Here is a 17,742-nt window from a genome sequence, read left to right on the forward strand (position 1 = left end):
TTGCTATGGGCAACATCACTTCTTACATAGAACTCCCGTCTTAGTAAATTTACCCCAAAGTGCATCTTGGTAAAACTATGCTGCACTGCAGGTGGGGCAGATATAACACATAAGGACATATTTAGATTTGGGAGGGGTGTGTCCAAACTAAAATATAAACTGCAGTGTAAAAATAAAGCTGTCCAGCATTTGTGGGCTACATGCAAAAGTAGCCAATATTTAGTTTTCATGCAAAAAAATGTATGTATCTGCACCCCTTGTTTTGCAACATGGTTTGTCCAGGTACACAGTTGCTAGCTCTGAATCAGGCCCTCAGTCATTATGATCTGTGGCACCTGATACCCATCAACTGGGCAAAAAGTTCAAATCTTTCTTGTTCGGTTCCCAAAGATCAAATATCTCGCCAACGGCACACTCACAAAACGCAAAGGATCATATTATCGGGCTGAAAAATAAACAGCACTGTTGTCAGTAAATCTGGATCAGAATTCAAGGCTAAATCGCTATGAAGGTTTATATTCTTTTATATTCTTTTTCCTATTGAAATACAGCATTACTGACGACCGCCAAGTCACGAAAGAAAGAGCTAACTGTTCCTCTACGGTTTATAGAAGCTACTTATCATAACAAAACCCACAGAAAATCCTTCTTGAACGCAGCAGAATACAGGGGCTTTCTGATAAATATGCTGTATAGTAGAAGGGTTACTTGAAGAGCACTTATCCATTAGATACTTCAGGAGCATCTGCATTGTCATTGAATATTGGCTGAGCCCATGAAAAGTCTACCTTGCCTCTGTGAAGGTGACGGGTACAGATCAATGGGCATATATATGGAATCGGTATGTAATGCCGCCAGATGTAATGCCGGCGGACTACATACCGACACTGGAAGCCTGATTAGGGACTGGTAAGTACCCTAACCCTCTCCCCCTAACCCTCCCTTAGTGGTGACTAACCCTAACCTCCCCCCCCAGTGGTGTCTAACCCTAACCTCCCCCAAGTGTTGCCTAAACCTAACCCCCCTCCCTGCACCCTAAACCTACTAGGGTGGTGCCTAACCCTAACCTCCCCCAAGTGTTACCTAAACCTAACCACCCCTTCCCGCACCCTAAACCTAACCCTCCCAGGGTGGTGCCTAAACCTAAGTCCCCCCCGGGGGTACCTAATCTGACCCCCCCCCCCCCGTGCACAGCTAAACGCTAACACTGCCCGGCTTACCTTCGTTGCGGTAGCCGTCTGTCTAGATTCCCGACGTCGGGACCTAGAAGGGCGTCGGGAGTTCGACGCCTGTCTTTAGTCCCACGTCAGGATTTAGACGCCAGGATTTAGTCAGACGGCTTCCCGGCCGCCGGCATTTTGACCGCATCCCATATATACATAGTCTTGTATTTTTTAAACAAAAAAACATTATCTTTACTATCCGAGCTGAGTTTATGTTTCATGGCGCATGCATCCTGCGTTGCCGCAAATGGCCATGTGATCGGGCTTTTTAAAAAGTTAATTGTGATCTAGATTCACAAGTTCCATTCAACACAAATTGGATGGAATGCAAATGAAGCGGAGATGCAACGCCGGCTGAACGCCCATGTGCGTGAACCCTGAAAAAGGCCGTAGAAGTAGCGGGCCCATCCAGTACCACCGGGAGGAGAGCAGCCATCATGAACCTTGTATAAGATTATGGGGTATGGAACTAACAATCAATCATGGTTTGTGGCAGAAGTTTAGTTCCGTCACGATTTACCGATCCGTGGTTACTTCGGGAGCCCTGGTGAAAACCCAACACCTCTGTAAGGATCTTCTCTCTGACGGAAAAGGTCAGAGTAAAATGTGCAGCGGCCAGGCATGAGCACAGTAGTCTGTCATGGCAGGGATCAAGCAAAGTCTCTGGCCTCCCAGGTCCCCCATTGCCGGGAACAGGGTAACGCCAGGTCAAGTTTTGCTCGTTGTCACTTAATAAATTGCATTAAGCCTCCATCATCATAGATGTCCATGAGGACAGCAATAAGCAGTGATAAATAGGTGAGCACCATAACGTTTGGATAAAATATGTTTTTCTCAGCTTCATAAATAGATTTCTATCACTTTAATTTAATAGAAGGGAAACTAAACGCAAAGAAAAAAAACATATCAATTATTCCTCCGCATCATATAATGAAATTACTGTCTGTTGTCTTTGTCTAAGGGGTCTATGTACTAAAAATCGCGGTACTGCCATGATTATTATGTACCTAACTTGTCAGGGATATTTTCATTTTTAATAAGAATATCCCGGCTATGTACTACAGGGAACTCGCAGGGACAGCGGGTGCGGTAACCACTGTCCCCGCGAGTTATATCCCCGGCATCAAGGAAAAGTCTTTCACAGAAGAGAAAGACTTCCCCAGGGAAGCTGACTCTGCGCACAGCGTCTGCTTCCGGAACTAGCCGGGGACTGTGGGAGACAGATCGAAAGATCTCTCTCCTGCACCTGGAGCCCCCATAGGCTTACAGTAGTTTACATCAGGGCCGTAGCTAGGGTAGTGCGGCCGGTGCCATCACACAGGGCACCACAGGTCAGGGGGCGCTGTTTGGGCCTGTCAAATTTCTGTTTATTATCATTCTTGCTTGTAGCTTCCTCTTATTTCATCCCCAGCATTTTCTGGCCTCTCCTATCTCTTCCCTGACACTTCCCCATGAAGCCATGGCCCTTTTTTGGGTGCATTATGTCCCTTTGAAATATGAGGGGGGCGCCAATGCTCTTTCTGGCACCGGGCACCAAAAAGTCTAGTTACGGCTCTGGTTTACATCATCTGAAGATGGTGTAAACTACCGATGCTAAACTCTGAAAAGCTTTGTTTTTTGAAATTTAGTACATAGGGGTCAGATCGTACTTGCCAACTCTCCCTCATTGTCAGGGAGACTCCCTGAAATAGTAGCAATCTCCCTGTCTCCCTGAAGAGTCTAGCAATCTCCCTGATTGCACATTACCCCCATTATGACACTGTTATATTTTAAAAAAACAGAGATATATAGTACATTCAAATGAGATCATTAGTATCATTTCCCTGCATTGGTTATAAGGCACAATGATCCCTATGGCTACATGCACTTTCTGAAAAGTATTAGTGTGTTTTCATCAACAAGTAGATCTTACTAACAGCTTTGAGGCTCATTTACATAAGGATGAAAGTCACTTATATGACACGCCTCTCAGATGTAGCAGTACACGCCCACTTTACCGCCGCGCTCATAGGTGCTGCTGTCACACTCTCCCTGAAATGCTTTTTCAAAAGTGGGCAAGCATGGGTCAGATTGTAATGCCCATTGATAATAATGAGTACTGGAATCTGAAGTGCTAATTAGCACTGCCGGAGAGTTCTGTGAAATCTCCTGCATCCTGCTATTAGTACATAGCAACAATACATAACAACAATACATAACATTATGCAGAAACTGTAGTTTCTGCATAATTTTATGTAAAAGTCAGCTTGATACATAGGCCCTCATTCAGAGCCACTCGCTATTTGCGGTCGTTCGTTCTAAAACAAGGGGTGGCTATTCAAATGAACCGTTCGCTGTTCTGAACGAGCGAACAAAACTTGCGTTCGTTTTTTTGAAAAATACGCCCCCTGGCCGCTCGCATCCTACGTCATGTCCGCTATTTATTAGATTAATCGAGTACATCGACCAGTGTATGAACTGCTCGCTATTCTTGTGGTTGGTTTTTGCTACCACAATTTTGCGAGCAGTTCTGGCTATAAAAGAACCCGGTGACATGGTCAATGACGCTGCTGTTTTAAATATGCACACCCATAAAACGTCCGTTTTGACCTTTAAGCACGCCTGCGATCGGATCTCCACTCCCCGTTTTCAAGCACCTTCCCCCGTTACCACCCACATATGCCTCTTTCTGTCACTCAAATTATCAGGCATTCGCAATTTTGCGAGCACATGAATTTCGGCCGCACTGAGTGGTTCGCGCATGCGTATTACGATCCGTACGTATGCGCAGTTGGGCAAACATCGCTCGGAGCGAACGAGCAGCCACTTGCGTCCGGCTCTGAATCAGGGCCATAGGCCCCTATACACAGAAAAAACACCTTGTCTCCCAACTGTCCCGATTCTGGTGGGACAATCCCGAGTTTATGGCTGTCCTGCCTCCCCTCACACGGGGATGTACTTAATTTACCGGTGGTCGACGGAATCCAGATGTCGAAAATCCGCTCTGGAAGGAGACAAATAGGACCTTGAGAACGAGATGTAGTGTACCAAAAAGAATTTATGCTGTTTTGAAGGCAAAGGAAGGTCACACCAAATAGTGATTTGATTTAGATTTCTCTTCTGTTCATTCACTTTGCATTTTGTTAATTGATAAAACATAAACTATTAAAGCCGGGCATCCACTATACAATTATGTCAGATATCTGTCCAATCTGGCTGGTTGGAATGAAAACCTGGTAATGTATGGGAGCAAATGACAGTCAATCATATGGTTTGAAACACTGAAAAAAGGACATAAAAAAATTGTTCAAATTGGTTAAATTTGTGCATTTTAACCAATTTGTCTGAACGACCATTTTTGGCTATTTTCCAGTGTTTGAGAGCAAATGGACGATTGTCATTTGCTCCCGTACATTACCAGGTTTTCATTCCAACCAACAAGATTGGACAGATATCTGACAGTAAATTGTATAGTGGATGCCCGGCTTAACACTTCTAATTTTGAAAGCAACTGTAGCATTTTTTCCACACCTGCATAGAAGTCCGAATGACAACTTGTTAAATAGTTGCTGGCAAATCAAAAACAAGGAACAGCTGCCAAATTTCCATTTTATCATCTGACGTCTTCCAGTCTGTTACCACACAGACCAGTCAGCGGAGAGCACACGTGTGGCTACAGATTCACGGTCATCTATACGTTAGGATAGGCTACAATGGGAATACAGATGTTGGGGACATTGATCAGAGATGCAGTTTTGTGGATGGATGCAGAAAAAGACCCACTCACGTGCTGGATATATTATATGGGGGGAAAAGATATTAATGATCCCAGCTGGCCACAGTGACGGCAATTTTACAAAAACACCTAGGGGCATATGCAGTGGCGGTTCTAGGGGCGGGCTAACAGGGCCGTCGCCCGGAGCGCCGGCCCCTAGAGGGCGCCACTGAGTCCCCAGGAGAGAAAAAAAATCCCTCCCCTCCCAAAAAAAAAAAAACAGCGCCGGTCCCCCCCCCCCCGCTAGCCGCCGCAGTGAGGCTCCATTTACCGGGCGCCCACTGATATTTGTTATCAGCGGGCACCCGGCTCCCTCCCTGCAGCGGCAGCCGAAAGCCTGAGCTCACTCCTGAGCTCCGGCTCCCGCAGAAAGCACTATGGGAGGGACGTCTCTCTGTTGGGGTCATTGCCAATGGGGCACTACTTAGGGGACATTACCAATGGGGCACTAATGAGGGCACTACATGGGAGCACCACTACCGGGGCCATTGTGTAAGGGGCACCACTGCTGTGGGCATTGTATAAGGGGACCTACTACTGTGGTGGCACTAGTACTGTGGGCCTTGTGTATAAGGGGCACTAATTTGGGCATTGTGTAAAAGGGGCACTACTGTGTGTCATAACATGAATAAGGGACTACTGTGTGGTGTAATTTGAATTGGAGATAATGTGTTATACAGGGCATTACTGTATGTGGCACAATGTATTATACAGGGCATTACTGCGTGTGGTATAATGTGTTATACAGGTTATTACTGTGTATGGCATAATGTGTTATAAAGGCCATTACTGTGTATGGTATAATGTATTATACAGGGCATTACTGCGTGTGGCATAATGTGTTATACAGGGCATTACTGCGTGTGGCATAATGTGTTATACAGGGCATTACTGCGTGTGGTATAATGTATTATACAGGGCATTACTGCGTGTGGCATAATGTGTTATACAGGGCATTACTGTGTGTGGCACAATGTGTTATACAGGGCATTACTGCGTGTGTCATAATGTGTTATACAGGGCATTACTGTGTGTGGCATAATGTGTTATAAAGGGCATTTACTGCGTGTGGCATAATGTGTTATAAAGGGCATTACTGAGTGTGGCATAATGTGTTATAAAGGGCATTTACTGTGTGTGGTATAATGTGTTACAAAGGGCATTACTGCATGTGGCATAATGTGTTATACAGGGCATTACTGCATGTGGCATAATGTGTTATACAGGGCATTACTGTGTGTTGCATAATGTGTTATAAAGGGCATTACTGCGTGTGGCATAATGTGTTATAAAGGGCATTACTACATGTGGCATAATGTGTTATAAAGGGCATTACTGCGTGTGGCATAATGTATTATAAAGGACATTACTGAGTGTGGCATAATGTGTTGTAAAGGGCATTACTGCTTGTGGCATAAGGTGTTATAAAGGGCATTACTGTGTAAGACAAACTGTGTAAGGTGCATTACTGCACATGGCAATTATTCGCCACGATGGGAGAGCTTGGGGGAAGCCCAGCACCTTCGTAAGTGCTGGGCACGCCCCACAGTGTGATGAATTGGGGGTGTTCTGCAAGGACACACCCCCTTTCCTGAAGCGCGCGCGCTTTCAACACGTGCAGAGGAACACCATCTAAAAACAGTTATTTCTTTATTTTTTTTTTATTTTTTGGGGGGGGGGTCACTACTGGGAACTTTCGCCCCCTTAGCTCCACAATGTCTAGAACCGGCCCTGGGCATATGTATCAAAGCTTGATGTGAGATAAAATTATGAGGCATATATATCACCAACCAATCAGCTTCTAACTTACATTTAGCAGGCTGTGTTTAAGAAATGATAGTTTGGAGCTGATTGGTTGGTGATATATATTTCACAATTTTATCTCACATCAAGCTTTGATACATATGCCCCCTAATCCTTGTGTAATCTGGGACCAAGTTATAGTAAACACTTTCCTCTCAATGCTCCTCACATACCTGTCACTAACAACACACATTACTTATCTTGTTTTGGTTGCTCCTCTCTGTTCTTTTCCTGTATGATGTTTGGTCATAAAACACAAGAGGATTGCTTTATGATCATGTCTATAGAGCAGATATAATGGTGTAGAATTGCTGCTCTTTGTCTCTGTAGACAAAGCTATATGTACATAACAGTTTCACCTGTCAGCAGTGAGGTATGAACGTTGTACAGATTGGGGCTGGGACCGTGGTGAACGTACAGAGGTGACCATATCTCCATTTACATGAATTCTCACTGTGCCTCATACTTGCCTACTTTTGAAAAAGCATTTCAGGAAGATTGTGAAAGCAGCACCTATGAGCGCGTGTTACAGTGGGCGTGTACTAATAAATCTGAGAGGCGTGTCATACATGTGATGGGCGTGTACTGATAAATCTGAGAGGCGTGTCATACATGTGATGGGCGTGTACTGATAAATCTGAGAGGCGTGTCCTAAACCTGACTTACATCCAAATGTAAACCAGCCCAAAAGCAGTTAGTAAGATCTGTTTGTTGATGAAAACACACTAATACTTTTCAGAAATTCATAGGGATCATTGTGCCTTATAATAACCAATGCAAGGAAATTACACTAATGATCCCATTTGAATGTATATATCTCTGTTTTTTAATATAACAGCTTCATAATGGGGGTAAGGATGAAATGAGGGAGATTGCTAGAGTCTTCAGGGAGACAGGGAGATTGCTACTATTTCAGGGAGTCTCCCTGACAATGAGGGAGAGTTGGCAAGTATGCTGTGCCTGCACTAGAAAACAGGCTCATGCAAGTAGATGCAATGCAGAGTCACATCATGCGTTTTGGTAGCACTGACACTTGCGTCTGGAGAGACGTAACGGGGGAGTGAAGTGGTGTACTCGCATAGGCAAACTTATAGAAGGGGCTGTATATGCAGACCTGGATGTAAGCTAAAATACGCCTGTTATGAGCAGGCCCGCCAAGAGCCGTGGCGGGCCCTGGTAATAGGAGGCGTGGTCTAATCGCGGGAGGCGTGGCCACGCCCCCTTGCTCAGAAAAAAAAAAGATTTGCAGCGCTGGGGAGAGGGGGCGCTCTGAGCCCCCTCAGCCCAGCGCAAAGCCAGGGAGGGGCGCAATCAGTGCGATCGCTCCCCGCACAGGCATAGGAGACTGCTGTGGCTGCTGCTCAGCAACCATGAGCAGTCTCCAACTGCGGCTCAGCACACGCTGTGTGCTGGGCTGCTGTGAGGGGGTGGGGGGGGGGGGGTAGTGGCGCTCCAGGTGGCTTTCCAGTGGCTTGCAGCTGGAACTGGTGAGAGGCTGAATGCCCACAGTGTCCTAGGGACATTCTAGGAGGCTCTCCAGCTGGCTTGCTGCTGGAACTATCGAGATTCTGAGTGCATGCAGTGTCCTAAGGATGCTCCAGGAGGGTCTCCAGTGGCTTACTGCTGGAACTAGTGAGAGGCTGAGGGCATGCGGTGTCCTAAGGATGCTGTACAGTAGGAGGCTTTCCATTGGCTTGCTGCTGGAACGTGTGAGAGGCTAAGTGCCCGCAGTATTCGAAGGACATTCTAGGAGGCTCTCCAGTGGCTTGTTGCTGGAACTGGTGAGAGGCTGAGTGCATGTAGTGTCCTAAGGACACTCTGGGAGGCTCTCCAGTGGCTTACTGCTGGAACTAGTGAGAGGCTGAGTGCATGTAATGTCCTAAGGACGATGTAGGAGGCTCTCCAGTGGCTTACTGCTGGAACTCGTGAGAGGCTGAGTGCATGCGGTGTCCTAAGGCTGCTGTAGGAGGCTCTCCGGTGGCTTACTGCTGGAACTCGTGAGAGGCTGAGTGCATGCGGTGTCCTAAGGATGCTGTAGGAGGCTCTCCAGTGGCTTACTGCTGGAACTAGTGAGAGGCTGAGTGCATGCGGTGTCCTAAGGATGCTGTAGGAGGCTCTCCAGTGGCTTGCTGCTGGAACTAGTGAGAGGCTGAGGGCATGCGGTGTCCTAAGGATGCTGTACAGTAGGAGGCTTTCCATTGGCTTGCTGCTGGAACGTGTGAGAGGCTAAGTGCCCGCAGTATTCGAAGGACATTCTAGGAGGCTCTCCAGTGGCTTGTTGCTGGAACTGGTGAGAGGCTGAGTGCATGTAGTGTCCTAAGGACACTCTGGGAGGCTCTCCAGTGGCTTACTGCTGGAACTAGTGAGAGGCTGAGTGCATGTAATGTCCTAAGGACGATGTAGGAGGCTCTCCAGTGGCTTACTGCTGGAACTCGTGAGAGGCTGAGTGCATGCGGTGTCCTAAGGCTGCTGTAGGAGGCTCTCCGGTGGCTTACTGCTGGAACTCGTGAGAGGCTGAGTGCATGCGGTGTCCTAAGGATGCTGTAGGAGGCTCTCCAGTGGCTTACTGCTGGAACTAGTGAGAGGCTGAGTGCATGCGGTGTCCTAAGGATGCTGTAGGAGGCTCTCCAGTGGCTTGCTGCTGGAACTAGTGAGAGGCTGAGTGCATGCGGTGTCCTAAGGCTGCTGTAGGAGGCTCTCCGGTGGCTTGCTGCTGGAACTAGTGAGAGGCTGAGTGCATGCGGTGTCCTAAGGACGCTGTAGGAGGCTCTCCAGTGGCTCTCTGCTGGAATTGGTGACAGGCTGAGTGCATACAGTGTCGTAAAGATGCTCCAGATGGTGGCTGTTCCAAGCATCCTGCATGCCAAATGCAGGTGCCACTGGGCAATGATGGTGCCCTTCCTTGGTCCTGAGGCCTGGGCAGTGGCACTGTTCACCCAAATTACCTCCAACTCTGCATTGAAAGAATAATCAGAGCTCATTTGGAGAAACTAAGGGTCTGATTCAGAGATTTATGCAATGACGATATTTACAGAGTATGAGCGGTTTTTAGCCATTGCACATACATGACAGCCACACTGCACACGCTCAGCAATTGGTTTGCTATTACGCTCACACAGTGGATTGACTCACAAAGTGAGTGACATGTAGTCAGCATTTGGGGGAGGTAACAGGGGATGGCTAAGAGAACGCAGGCGTGTCTGGCCGTTTAAATGCCATTTCATGGGCGTGTGTAAATTAGCCATTGTGATCTCCTTCTCAGCATGAAAGCTCTCCGCATGTCAGGAGAGGACGCTGTGCTTGAGGCTGGTCAGACTTCACTCAGAAGCTGCCTGGCTGCCCGATCTGCGTCGATGTTTGCACTGTTGCACTTCAGTGGACGGATATATGAGGAGGTAGCAATGGGCGTCCTTATGCTCGGGCAAGTTTCGGAAGACATTAGCATATTTTCGCAATTGCGATACGTTAGAGATCACAGTTGCGATTGCATTAGCGTAAATCTTGGAATTAGACCCTAAGTAGCCCGGCAACACGGTTATTATTAACCTGTTATTATTATTATATACATTATAGCCAAGATCACTAAATAATCTATAATGGAGATTGTGTCATACAAATGTCTACCTGGACTGATGATCTGCTGGGCACCAAGATGTCCCCTCTTGTAGTCACAGAGCAGAATTTCCTCCTGTATTGTCGCTCAGTCAGGAAATGTGATAAAATACCGTCTTGATCAGTGAAATTAGATCCCCACGATGAGACTTTGTACTGATTAGAATTTCTGGCTGCTTCATTCTAGCCACGTTTACCAAAGTAATTTACCCAAATTGGCCACTGAATTTGGGGATTTGACTTGAGAAAAAAGCATTTCACTCAAGTCTAGTAAGAATTCCGTCCCATAATAAAACATAATCATGTAAAGGAATGCCTTACCCTAGAATTGTACATATGCAACACTGAAACATTCTACTGCAGTAACTGTGTGTAGAAAAGTAAACTTTGATTGACTGAATTTATTTTGTACCCACTTGTACTGCAGACAGCTATCTCCCACAGCTTCCTAAAGGATCTGATTGAGGTCAATAAGCTGATGTTAAACGGCTGTGTCTACACTTGTCCCACCCCTGTGTATGAACCCACCAATCCACACAGTGCATTTTGTTCAGAGCAACAATGCAAGCCTTCCTGCCTTAGATAGAGAAGCACCTCCCTACTAGCATGGTAGCCGGTTGCCAATGGGTAAAATAGAGCATGATGAACTTTAGTTAAGCAAAACACTTCAGTTACCTCATACATATTATTCAGATTAGTGCTACACAGCCTATATACTATATATCAAAGTAATAGACAACAGGTGCTAGACGTAAGCTGCAGAGTTTGAGCCAGAGAGAGTTCCCAGAAAGAACTCCCACACTAGTAGATATATTGTTTGAACGATATACCGGTTGTGCAACGGCGGTTATGTACACCCGATATGTCTGATAACTACGTCATTCACAGCACAGCCCAGTGGTTACACCCAATGTGGCAAGTTCCCTGTGCGAGAGCCGAAGAAGCGTACGGTCGAAAAACGGGCGTGGCCTCATTGGAAGGGGCATTGCCTCACAGCACCCCCCCGTTTCATCACTCTGGGGGTGTGTCCAGCACTCCCAGAGATGCTGGGCTGCCTCCAGAGACTCTCCCTGCACTGCCAGCTCGCCCTTGGTGACTGGGGTCGGGCGCTGCACTGTGATGTTAGTGTGCAGCACCCGGCTCCCTGTCACTGAAGAGGAACCGGCATTATGGTGTCACCTACTCGAATGGTGACATCTGGTGCAGTCCGCACCGCCCTAGTTATGCCATACAGTACATGGGCACGCCAACGACCACCCGTACACTAGCTGCAGTGACCGCTGACACTGACATCACAACTGGGCGGGCAGATGTAAATACCTGATGTCTGGCCAGATATATCGAGCAGCCTATTGGCAAGTGCTTTTGTGGAATTCTGCCAGTGAGAGGGAGCTGGAAGACTAAGAAGAAAGTTTTGGAACCCAGCATGGGGCAAACCATATTTGACAACTTTATGTTCCTCCTCTCTGAGAATCCAGGTTAGAAGATGCAGCTGACCACTTCAGGGACAGCCTCTCGCGTTATTAGGCCCTGCCCTTGGCCTGTCCAAATGCTTTGAATTACCGGTCCGTGGGGAAGGGGTGGGGTCAAACTGACGTGATTCACATCATTCTAGCCCCGCCCCTTCCATACTCCGGACCCCTGATTCCCGGTATTATCACCCCTCTCTGCCCACTTTACTGTGGTAGATCTACCCACTCTTCTGGGGGTCTGGGGGGGGGCTATTTGAAAAATTGCGAGTCTCCCACATATCCCAGGGAGTAGGCAAGTATGGGGCAAATACAGGAGTTGGTTAACTGCTAAGGGGCCTAATTATTATTAGGACTTAGTCCCAATAATTATAATTTATCGCTGTTTATTGTGACAATAAAGAATTAAGTAATGCAGGAATGTACCAAAAATCACATGGGGGCTCCGACAGAAGCCCGCCCCTGCAATGTATAAAAGTAAAGTGATCTGTAATGTGATTGTTTACCCGCAGTGTGATTGACAGTCAGCCACCATCTGTAGGAGGTAGTGGGGGAGTGGTGGCAAAACCTGCAGGCATGTCGCAACCGTTTTTGGGGCGTATCACAGCCTGCGATCCCATACGCAATGAAAATGGCTCAGTACACGCGGACATTCTGCACGACCATACGGCACCTCAGAAGGTCGAACACCTAAGGACCAGTGACCGATGCTGCGTCCTTGTATGCAGTCATATGGATCAGCGATGCCGCCTGTGGGCGTCTGAATACAAATCCCAACTACATGTTTTCGTACAGCCGCTGCATTCAAAGATGCAGCAGTGATGGAAATGGCGTCCACCTCCGAATTGGGCCCAGAGCGATTATGCAGATCAGCAAGATTGTCAGCTCTGTGGACAATTGCGTGATATTACACTAATGTAATTAAGCAACTAATAAATGCAGGAGGCACAAATTCAGCAAAAGTGATACTTTATTCCATTACAGGGATGACCTGGAGGAGACCATTCATTTATCAGCTACACATGTAATTGTACTGTGTGTGTCACTGGGTGGGGACTGAAAGCTCCACAGTAAAAAGGTCGACAATGTCTAGATAGACACCAGATGTTAGACAGTCAATAGGTCGACAGGGACAAAAGGTCGATAGGGACAAAAGGTCGACACACTAAAGGTCGACGTGTAAAATGGTCAACGGGTACAAATGGTTGACAGTGTCAAAAGGTCGATACGAAAATGGTCAACACAAAAATGGTCGACACCAGGTTTGTTTTGTTTTTCCAACCCTAATCTTCACCCTAATCCCCTTGGTGCCTAACCCTAACCGTTGGGGTAGGTGCCTGGCCCTAACCATCCCTTCGAGTGCCTAACCCTCCGGTAAGTGCCTAACTCTCCATCCTGGTGCCTAACCCTAACACTCCGGTAAGTGTCTAACTCTAACCCTAAACCTGACCCTAAAAAAAAAATGTGTTGACCATTTCTGTGGTGACCATTTTTGTGTCGACCTTTTGACCATGTCGACCATTTGTACCTGCCGAACATCCCACACATCGACCTTTAGTGTGCCAACCTTTTGTCCCTGTCGACCTTTTGTCCCTGTCGACCTACTGACTGTCTAGCACCTGGTGTCTATCTAGACATTGTCGACCTTTTTACTGTAGATCTTTAGTTCAGATCCTGTGTCACTATGCTGCTGTCAGATCACCTTTCCGTTGTCACCAAACCAGCATGGGCAGGGCACCTATGTGGTCAGTTACCCCCTGCATCCCTATATTCTAGGAATACAGGACTCATGGGGATATGTGGGGTGAGCAGGAGTCTCTCTAGAGTAGTGATTCGCAACCTCGGTCCTCAAGGCACACTAACAGTCCTGGTTTTAGTGGTATCCATGCTTAAGCACAGATGGTTACATCAAAATAACAGAGGTACTAATTAAGTCACATGTGCTCAAGTATGGCTATCCTTAAAACCTGGACTGTTAGTCTGCCTTGAGGACCGTGGTTGGGAATCCCTGCTCTAGAGGTAAGTGCCGGAATGTATGCACTCACGTCACCCCACAGGGACTATAATTACAATAATAAACATCACCAAATATCAGGAAGTGACACCAGACAAACATATACAGTAGGATGACATCATCTGCTTAACTTTCCCACTATACCTGTGTTATTATCAGCTGCCCAATCCTGTACCGCAGGCTCAGGCAGCAACAAGGCAGCTATATATATAATTCCTGCTTCACAAAGCTGTCTCTCGCTGTTCCTTTCCCTGGATGAGAAATAATATAATATTCATTTTGCACACACTCAGCTCCTCTGGAACCAGGAGGAATTTGTTCCTAGCACTTAAAAGCTCTAAACCTCTGATGCCAATTGCCAGTTTGGCATGAAATATACCATTTCACCTGCCAAATAAATAAAATCCATGGGCACTCATACCCAACAAAACAAATTATCTGCACTGGAGGAGTTCTGCATAGACAATTCCTGATCTGTGCTGAGAAAATGACTGTAATTGCCCAGTTCTCACTCTTTGAAAATAAAATAAGATGCTCTAAAGGGCATCTTTATATTGAAAAACTAGCAAAACCACGACTCGCCGTTTGCCCCGAGTATAATGAGTTGGCATTGGGAGGTGGCTGTTGATGTGTCTGTGAGGGTGGGAGTGGGGAATTTGCCACTAATTACATGACACATGACATAGGGGACCCTATTACACATCCCAGCATGCCCTGCTACCTTTTTGCTATTTGGCCATGGTAAAACTTTTGCAAGGCATGCTAGGATTTGTAGTTCACCAACAGCTGAAGGACTGCTTATTGTCCACCCCTGCCTTATTTATACGCACAGACTCACGATTACGATGCCGATGCGCGTACCCGCTGGTCGTACATCGCATCTTTAGATCTTGCCAGCTGCAGGCAAGATCTGAAAATCTTATCACGATGCACTGGAATAGTATAGGATGCACGATAGATCGTGGGTCAATTTGGATTGTTTTTAACACCAAATCGTGCCCACGACTGCAGGGGGAGAAATTGGACACGATATCAGATCGTGACCTCAACACCTAGTGTGTGGGCACCTTGAGTATTGTGACCCTTCTCCTAACCCACCTTTCCCACAGCCAAATCCTAACTGTCCCCTTTTGCAGCGTAACCCTAATCCTCCCCCTCCCCCCAGGCAGCCTAACCCTAACCGTCCCCTCCTGTAACCTAACCCTCCTTCTAGTGCCTACCCTAACCGGCCCTAACCTTAACCCTAATACTCACTGTCGGGATCACAGCCACCAGGATTCTGGAGAATCTGTCCCGGGTTGGTGACTACACCCCTTTATTAACATCTTAGTTTTGTGCAAATCTTGCACCAAACCAGGGTAACTGCAGAAATGAACTTTAATCTGTTTATTGCAGGCTAGTGAGCTGGGTTTATTTACTAACAATATGTTTAGGTGCACAATTTGCATTGAGCCACAAGCAACCAATCGAGCACTAGCTTTTATTGTTAAACTTGAGTAGACATGTAGAACCCAGTTGCTGGTTGCTTGTAATGTTAATGAGACCTTATGTGTCCTATGGAAGGAGCTTCACATGGCTTTCCATGATTTCTGGCTTGTACATTGCATTGAACTTGGATATGAATTTCCCATTACAGATGGGATTCCAACCCCACACTTTAAATCAGTGTTTCCCAAACTGATTCCTAACAGTGCATGGTGTCCATTTATCCTAGTTAGTGTATTCATTACTGGCTGACACCCTTTCAAAAATCCATAGGTGGAGCTAATTATTTCACTTGTCATTCTGTGAGGAGACCTGGAAAACATGCATTGTTAGTGCTCCCTGAGGAATGAGTTTGGGAAACGCTGCTTCAAATTATAAAGAATCAGAAAGCTATCAGATGTTCAATAAGATGTTCAATAAGATGTTTAGTGTGATGCTCTGGGGCACCCAGGGTACCGATTCAGTTGAGCCCAACGTCTCATTGTCACCTTGTGGGATGTGTTTTTGCGCACATTTTCAGCAATCATGATGCATAAAGCCTCGCTTATTTTTGTAGGAGCAAGCAAAAATTAACAATAGTTATTGACATAAACATCCCACGAAGACACAGCGCGAGGATACAATAGGACCACATGCTTAACTGAATCTGCCCATTAATAGACATTACTAAATAACCCCAGACAACTGTGCCCACATTTCCTAAAAAGACACATGAACTTTTGAAGCACAACCCTAAATACCATTATATCATTAAAAATCCAACCAGTACAATAATTAAAAAGATTTTCTTTCCATTTGCAGAATGACTCACAAAACAGGAAAAGAAAGTAACACAATACTGGCACATAAAAGGAATATACCAATACAAACTTAAAAAAATACAAAATAAAATAGATTACATTGGATCTTGAATAAAATCTAAATAAATAAGGTGACATATCTACAAAAGCCGCATCAAAAATAAGAATAAATTAATCCTCATACACCATAGAGGAAAATGATCACATCACTAATCATAAAATAAAATTTGAATGGCATGATTGGAATCAATGAGACCGATGTACAGGGGCCACAATTAGAAGCTTGTGGGCCCCATAGCAAGATTTTGAAGCAGCCCATGTATACTGCTTAGGTGCACCCTCCACCTCCTTATTGCCCACCCCTGCCTTATTTATACTCACGATTAGGACATATTTTACACGATCTGTCGTCCCGATGCGTCGGAATCGAGCTGATGGTGTAAAATATTGCCTAGTGGGTGGGCACCTTAACCTGAATGTGTCGGGATTACGCTGCCGGGATTCTGACCACTGGCATTATCAGTGCAGGGATCGCGTACCCAATTATTAACAAACTAACCCTTAAGTGTACTATAAACCATTATGTTTCTATGTTCTTGTATTATAAATACTCTTGTAGAATCCTTAATTCCCCTGCAAAAGTACATTTTACACACATTGGTTCGTTTAATTAAAGCTCCTGATAGGCATTTAGTTGCAGAGTAAAGAACCATGTCATTGTCCAAACTATGGTCCTGTCCTCAAATAGCTCCAATGTCCCCCTGCAAAAGCTGTTACTGTGTACAATGAGCTTGGACGGCTGTATATCTTATGGCCAGGAGGATAACAGGGCAGAGAGAAGGGATGCATTGACCTGGCACTGCGCATGCTCAGAGGATCCTATAATCCTGAGCTCACCGAGGTAACTATCGGTCAACTGCTAAACTCCTGCCCTAAAAAGCAGGTGCACCCTGCCCAAAGCTTTCAGGGAGGGGACAAGGCACGAATGCAGCTGGGAGAGCCTCACAGACCCCGACAAAAATAACATTTTGTATTACACAATAACGATTTTACCTGAAACTTCCAGCTGTGCCAAATATCCTTTATTAACACCTAAATAACCGCTTGCTGTCAACCCCCATTATTAAAATATCTATCTTCCATTTATACCAGTTGGGAGTTACTTAACCCTTACCAGACAAAAACAAAACAAGCTTTGCTGCCATGTACTACAATGCATCCAACTAGATAGATCTTGCAGGGCAATTAGCCTAGCACGAAGATTGCAACATCAGTCTGTAAGCAGGCTCGAAAGAGTTAAATGACGGTCACATTGAACGACATCACCTCCTTTAATTACAGCCCAGGCGATGAATTCGCAGCAAGCATGTGATTCACTTCCTTAATATTCCAGTTGTGCGGATCCATCCACATCCAGCTAATCCCCTATACTGTAGCAATGATTGCTTCCCTGCACATCAGCCACCGGGCACAGACCTCATGCCTCTATTACACAGCTGATGGCATTCAAATGAGGCTCAAGATGGGACGCTAGGCAGGCAAAGGGTGATTCTGCAGCGGTGGCGACACTACAAGTCCCAGC

The 17,742-nt window shown here is 46.1% G+C and overlaps 1 protein-coding gene across 1 annotated transcript in view; it reads right to left on the reverse strand.

The window, feature by feature from the left end:
* ABCG1 (ATP binding cassette subfamily G member 1) overlaps window positions 1–17,742 on the reverse strand; it is a 104,405-nt gene that overhangs the window by 86,160 nt on the left and 503 nt on the right. The window lies entirely within an intron of this gene.

Source organism: Taudactylus pleione, unplaced genomic scaffold, assembly GCF_031769625.1.
Source record: "Taudactylus pleione unplaced genomic scaffold, aTauple2 ptg000126l, whole genome shotgun sequence".
In the NCBI taxonomy this organism is placed as follows: domain Eukaryota; kingdom Metazoa; phylum Chordata; class Amphibia; order Anura; family Myobatrachidae; genus Taudactylus; species Taudactylus pleione.